Here is a 7,629-nt window from a genome sequence, read left to right as displayed (position 1 = left end):
TATGTGTATAGAACAGGGCCTGGAGGTCAGTGCGGTAAACAATACTCCCTGTGATAAATCCTCCTGTCTGTTCTCTGTGTGTGCCTCGCTCTTTTGATTTATTCCTTCAGAGAGCATGAGGAGAAGGCAAAGAGAACACACAGATAAATAATTCAGAGGGACATTAACATCAAACAGTGCCGCAGGGAAACAAAAACACGGCCATTTGGGTCGATGTGCCGTTTTGTATTAAACCAGACGTAGCACGATTGTGTCTGTGCGCCGCTTGGTACGGCCTGGCTGAGAGTGCAAGGCAGGTGGACATTAAGGCATGTGTGCTAACACAGCCAGCTCTCGCAGACAGATTGGATCACCTGCCCTATTTCACTGCTGGAGATTAAGATGAGCCTCCAGATCAGAGAGGAGACTGGGTTTAATTGATGCTGATGTTTTTGCGTTACTTCTGTTGCAACCGCTAATTCCCAGAGGACAAACAGACACTTTCAGATCAGCAACTGTTGTGCTAATGATAAATAAGGAAAATTAGCCCCCAGATGACTGTCTTGATGTTGTACATGTCCACAGGGATGCATTTCACTGCTGAACAGCTCTGTGTGGCGACGGCGTCTCATCAGCTTCTGTTATAACATTTCCATCCGCGGCAGCATAACTGTCCTGTCTCATTGCCGGAGGCCACGAAGCCTCTCCGCTTGATGCCATCTTTCCCAGAGAGTCTGTGTCAGCCCCTGGACCATATGGAAATGATGAGTTATTGTGAAAAACAATGAAGTAAAGTTTAATTGAGCCAAAATTAAGATTTTGGGGGGAGAAAATTGGTCTGCAGTGAAATGCCGAAGCAAAAGATGACAGGTGGCTCATTCACCGTCGACTATTCCTGTTCAGTTATTCAGAAACACTTCAGTTCCCAACAAAGACATTTACCAGATTTCACCGGAGGTTGAAAGAAACAATCACTGAAGGCAGCTGTGAGGTGGGAAGTGTGTCTTTCACGCACACACATCCAGTGCCTCGCTAAGTCTGCATTCACAAGAATTTAAACAAAACTTGCAGACGCCAAGCCAGTGTTTATTAATAATTTGTAAGTATGCACTAAGGGTTTTTACAGTGCGTACTATAAATATACTGCATGTTACAAACGCCCCACTGAGATAATAGCCGCTGACACATAGACACTAACACGATTGGAAGCAACCAGGCTGGGAATCCACAGATTAGTAGATTTAGCTGTGGAACAAGAAAAATAGTTACAGACACACACACATATGTGCACACACACAGACACACACACTGAACTTGCAATGTAGGAAATGTTTGGTCCTGATATGGCTCGAGCAGAAGCAGCTGGTCTGGGTTTATAGCTGTGAACACACAGACTGAGTTTTCTGGGTGACCTTGGAAAGTGTCTGGGGATGTTCACTTGTTTATCCATTCCTTAGTGAGGCCGCTCTTTTCTGGCTTGCATGAGTACCTGCTAATCACACTGTCTGCATGCCTCATATTATATGTATTTATGTGTGAACACTGTCAACAGCAGTCGTCCATCCATTGTCATTCCTCCCAGTGTCTGTAGCACACTTTAAAAAACATAAGACTAACTAAAGAAATAAAAAATACCTGCATGCAGTTTTACTCTGTTCCCGATGACCCCAGTATTAAGAATGGTTTCACCTGGTTTAAGAGCTTAATGGTTTAACCCTTTACCCCTTGAAAGCCTACTAGGAGTACCCCTTGAACTTTTTACAGAACTAAGTGATTTCTTATTTCCGGCCTGCTTATAGAACAAAATCACTGGGTGTATATCAGAAGTTATTGAGGGGGGTCTCTGCCTGTGCAGCCACCTTTGGAAAACTATCCAGAAACTATCAGAAGTATTTGAAGGACTGTCAGAGGTATTTAGTCTTGGGGTCTCCAAATTAAATAGGAATGGCTGTTTTTCTCATGCCCTGCCGTTTGTCTCAATGGTCACAGACTCAAGGTTAATCTCTTGGTTAATTTGTCAGCCCAATAATTACATCTATCCAAATACTGTTAAAATTACATCATATTTATAGTGAATATTAATGGAATTTTTTTAAAGGATTCCTAATTCATATCCTCAGTGTTTAGATCAATTATCTCAGGATTCCTCCTGTATTATTGTCAATAATTGTCACTATGTGGCTAAACTACAAAACATCCCTCAAACAGTTACAGAGCTAAATTTGAGTAAGATAGATTTGTACTTTTGTGTTCCTGCAGTGAAAACTGACCTCACTGATGCATACATAAAAAGCATAGGGGGGATGTTTCCAGAGCTAATATGGAATGGAAACTTTGGAAGATGGATTTGTTAAGTTTTGGGTACACAAACATGCACAATCATCCAGCAACCATAATACTGTGCCATGTACATGCTGTGTGAACTGTGTGTCACATACACAGTTCGTCTACCAAAACAGTATGATGAATAAGGGTGCGAGACACGTGTATATATACTCAGGGCCAGAAGAAAACCACACCAGCATATAGTGACTGGATAAGATTAGAAGCAACACGACATTAAAACATGCACCGCACTTATTTAAATGGAACTATTACAGTCTATATAGTCGAGTGTAAACGTGATACTTTTAATTACCTTCATGGAAAAGTAATAAGTAGAAAAGTCACAGAAGAAGAACAATAGCATACGCACAATGCTGCAATTAGTGTTCCTATAATTTCTCCATGTGAAAGGTAACAAGCTTCAGGCTGTACCCTCTAATTCACTGCACAAACACGAGTGTCATTGCCCTCCTCTTATTTTTGGAAGAAAGCAATTCAGTTTCTTTTTTCTAACAGATTTCCACAATGTTAAAACCATGAGTTTGGCAGTTTGCGACTTGTTAAAAGTCTGTTTATTTATTTAGTTTGAATATTTTACACTGTGAAGGAAAAAATTTCATTTCAGTTTATAACCCTTCCTCATGTTTGCAAATAGTGGCCACAGACCACCGGACTGTCCTTATCCCTGCCGACTGATTTTTCCATAGTTTTGCTTCTTTGCTAATACCCTTTTTACTAGTGGTAGCATGAAATGCCTGCAGCCTATTCAGGTTGCACGGGTAGTTCAGCTCTTCGGGATGAGACGTTCATGTGTGCAGTCGCAAGGTTTGCTCTTTCTCCTCGCGCAGCTAAAAGAGCGTGGAGGAGATACCACGAAATGGACATGAGGAGAGCAGGACAGGACCAAAGAAGCACATCAACCCTGTAACAGGAACTGTATCTACTCCTTTATGTGAGGAGTAATAGCAGGAGCAGTGCCAGAGCCCAACAAAAGGACCTCCGGCAGCGTGTGTTTCTGACCAAATCATCAGAAACAGAATCCATTTCCTTAGCGGGGACCTGTGTTTACAGCCCAGCCCTGGCATTCACCCAAGGACTTCAGAACTGGCCAAGTCTTACACTGGCACCCTATTCTCTTTACAGATCAGAGCGGGACCTCTAAAGGTTGATCATTTTGATTTTCACTGACTAGTTTTATATCATTTTATACCCAACATATTACACAGTGTGTTTCAGTGAATATTTTCACCTTGAATATTTCATTCATTAAGATCTGGTCTAAGTTAAGCGTTCATTTTTCTGAGCAGTATATTTAGAAAGATAAGAGTCCTTCACAAATTGTGTCCCAGATCATATGGTATGCATCTGGCAAAGCACAGTTAATAAAAGTTTGATTGAGTTTAACTGACATCAGCAGTCTTCTGTAAAGAGAGTCTCTTTTGGATGTCAAGCCAAGCCATGAGTCTGCCTGGATAGACTTAATCGTTAAATTTCATCCTTTATTAGGTGTTTGAGGTAATTAGGTTAAAATGTACACGGCAGTCTAATTTCAAAAGAAGAAGTAGAAATTAATTTTCAAACGCACAGACCCCCTTGGGTGTATACACACACTGGCTGATGCTATTACAATGTGTGTCAGCCTCTTTTTTCCTGCCCTGCAGAGGTTTCCCCCCACTCTCCACAGTCATGCCGCTGACCTCTGTGAAATTGCAAACATCCTCCTATTTCCTCTTTCTCCACCATTTATAGTGGTCTTTCTGTAGGCTGCAATAAGCGATTTGCCTGTGCCTCACCATGTCATGCTTTTTACTATTTTTTTTTCTTTTTTCATTATCTCTTGTATAAAACCAGTGGGTGGAATTTTAAAGCCAAATTCACCCATTTACTACTAAAATTTGTAGTAAAGTCTTTACCTGCAATTCTCTCCATTAACTGGGCAGTTTGAACTGACGGTGGCATAAAGCGTTTCAATTGTTCCGAGTAAGTGACTGACTCTGGGAGCTTGTAAAATTTTTGTTGATGTATAACGGTCATATGAGTTTCATTTAAATGTCAGTCGTTCAGCTGACAATTGGGAAGTGTCCCCACATCCCAGTAAAATCAGCACGTCCACTGAATGGTTTTCCATTGTAGCGTCCTCTTCAGTAGCTCCCAGCTCTATGTGACACAATCGCGTGCTGTGTCAGCAGAGTCTTGAAATTGTCAAGTTAATGCAATTTTGTAAAAAGAAGGAAAACAAACTCAATTTTAGAGTTTTACTGTCACCGTGTTGCTCTGCCTGCATGTGTATGTTTTCTGCATACAGTGCAGTTTCTTGAGGCCTAATTTAATACTCTTCTATTTACTCTATTTCACTTTGAAGTATCCCATTAGCAAATGCCTTTAGACGTTACATCATAGTAATGTGAAGGAGAACTGAAACCACTTCTGGTCTTTATAATTTCTCAGTATATATTGTGACAACAAGGATTAACAAACTCTTCCTCTCTGATTTAGGATTACTTGTGTTTTCTATTGTGATGGGCTGTGAGAAAAAGGCTAGAATGCTGATGGTATTATGGGTGACAGATTTACAAGGATAATCTCCTCCAAGGGTTTAACAGCAATTTGTAGAATGTCTTATCACTTCATCCCTCTGCATTAAAGTCTATAGAAAGAATTACAGTGTACCAACATGGTTAATGATGATGATCACTTATGATAAACCTTAAAGTGCTTACCAAAAAGCCTGATAGTCTTTTTTTTCTTACAGGAGGTCTTTCTCTGTTGGCGGTCTGGTGAATTTCCACTAAAGGCAATGCAAAGCAAGACCAAACAAAGTATTTAGGTGTGGTTTAAGTTAGTTTGAACAGCGGAGAACTTTGATGGAATAGATAATCACTGTGTGAGGCCCAGCTATAATCATGACTAATCAAATCTAATCTATCTAAAAAGAAAGAGGATATTCTGTTAGTCACCGCTTTTGTCTGGCTGAGTAGGACAGTTTGTGAATGCAGGAAAATGTTCAGTAGTATTTGACTTGGAGCCAAATAGAATTTGGCAGCAAATTAATGAAATAATGAGAAGCAGCCAATTCAACAGGATATGACAAACTCCGCAGCTTCAATACTGGGCTGGATATCACTGCAATGTTATAATATTATAAAGAAAACTTTTTTGGAGGAGTCACAAATTAATAATGTAGTGGCCAGCTGTGTTAATTTCAACAAAGCATTAGTTGAAATTAAATTGAATGCATAAACAGTAATTTTGCTCATAGTACGACACTTCCTTTGCATTTTCCACAACTGTAAATGTATCATAAAATCATTTTGTTAATTGAGCATTTGTTTTCGTGTTTATTATTATTTACTGTACTGCATTTTCCTCTCCCTGTGACCTTCTTGAACAAACATTACAGCACAGTTTATGACTGCCCACTCATAAAACTCAAAGCGAGTGTTGTAAATGGTAACGATGGCAGAAAATGCCCAATCATATATAGTTTAGCCTCGCTCTGCTCTGTGGGCCTCTACTTTCCTCCGGTCATGTCTGAGCGTATCTCTATATCCGTTCGGGCCTCTTGTATTACATTGAGCCCTGGAGATGCTTTTCTGGTGAGACACAGCGTCCTAAAAAGCCCTGCTGTTACCATGGCAACCTGGAAGAGGAGAAAAAAACCTGGTTCAAAATACGGCCCTTGTTTTTTTAACCTGCCCGGCGAACCTCATCATCGGCGCAATGAAAAAACCTTCAACAAGCCAGCGCTGCTATTTTTGCTGTTAACTGCTGAATGTGAATGTACTGGCGAATCCCCTCCGGACAATATGAGCTGCAGCTTTTGGGATGATTCTTCCTCCTTAAGAGTGCTCTGCTGTTCAAAAACTAGTGAAGATTTCAGCTTAACGGGATAATACCACCAGCAGCACTCACCACAATAATGCCTGGATATAAACATGTACTGTATCTGTTATATGTCTTCAAACTTCTTCTTCTGTCATGGTCCGACTGAGTCATCTGTATTTTTCCATGGTGTCCCTGTTTCCTCCTCTCCATAGAGCATTCATCAGTACACCTGGTATACTCAGCTGGTGGAGATCCTGGCTAATCTATGGGCAGTATTAAGAGCAGTGTCCACTTTGCTTCTTTTCCAGTTTGTCAGCTAACTCATGCTACTAACTGTGATGTTTAACTTATCTTACTCAGCTTGTGTCCTTATAGTCTTTGCATCCACCACCGCTCTCCCTACAGCTCCCCTTGGACGCCGGTCACCACCTTTCGGACATCCCTCGCCTCCCTTTGCTCTTGGACTCATTCTTCACCACCTGCCTGCCCTCCTGCCTGCGCTGGCTTAGGATCTCCAGATCAATCAGGTCGAACTCAATCTCCTTACACTCTTTGCTGGACGCTCACCTGGCCGTGCTTACTCCCCCCGGTGCGGTTACCACTCCACCTGTCAAGAAAGACATTAACTCAATCTGTCTCCACATCTCCACTCTCGGCTTCTCTGAGCCATTGCTAACCAACCTCCCCCTCTGTTCACATAGCCCGCACGTCTGGGAGCCACTCTAACATTATTTCCCTGTGCTTACGTTTCACTTTGTGTCACCAAATAAAGCTTGTGAGAAACCTTACCATTGTTTCCTGTGACTGTATCCGCATCTGGGTCTACGTCCACGTACTGGCCTTAGGGCCCCGTGACATCGTCCTCTCCTTCTTCTTCTTTTGACCACTCTGATTGTCCCAGAAAATCATTGGTCTACATCTTACACCATCCTTAGCATCCTCCTCTGTCACACCAACCCTCTACATGCCCTTTAATACCGCCATAAACCTTCCCTCCTCCATATTCAGTGCTCTTTGCCCAATGTATCCACTCCAAGGATCTTTGCTGTCTTTCTGTTAGCGCCAATGTCTCCAAACCATACCTCATAGCAGATCCCAGTAGTATATTGTAAACCTTCTGTTTCGCTCTTGCTGCTATCCTTCTGTCACAAATTACCCCTGACGCCTCCTCCCCTCTGCCTGTACTCTCTTTTTCACCTTTCTTGTCAATAAACAGTATGTCATATTTGTCTTCAAGCTACAATACAGATATCCTGTAAAAAGAAAGCCACATATAGCTGCATAGTTATTGCAGCACTGTTGTGTAATTTTGTAAGGTCCTTTCACAGCCTTTTAAAACTTATACCAGCATTGTCTTAATAAATATACAAAGTTCTAATCTACAGGCATCTTAGAGAAAGATGAAATTAATAGAAATACAAAAAAACTAGGCAAGCACGCACATGACTGTGAACATGAAATTAACACACCAAAGTGAATTCAAAAAGCACTCAAAATAAA

The sequence above is a fragment of the Pelmatolapia mariae genome, linkage group LG12 (genome assembly GCF_036321145.2).
Source record: "Pelmatolapia mariae isolate MD_Pm_ZW linkage group LG12, Pm_UMD_F_2, whole genome shotgun sequence".
Classification (NCBI taxonomy): Eukaryota; Metazoa; Chordata; class Actinopteri; order Cichliformes; family Cichlidae; genus Pelmatolapia; species Pelmatolapia mariae.
This window is presented reverse-complemented; position numbering follows the sequence as displayed.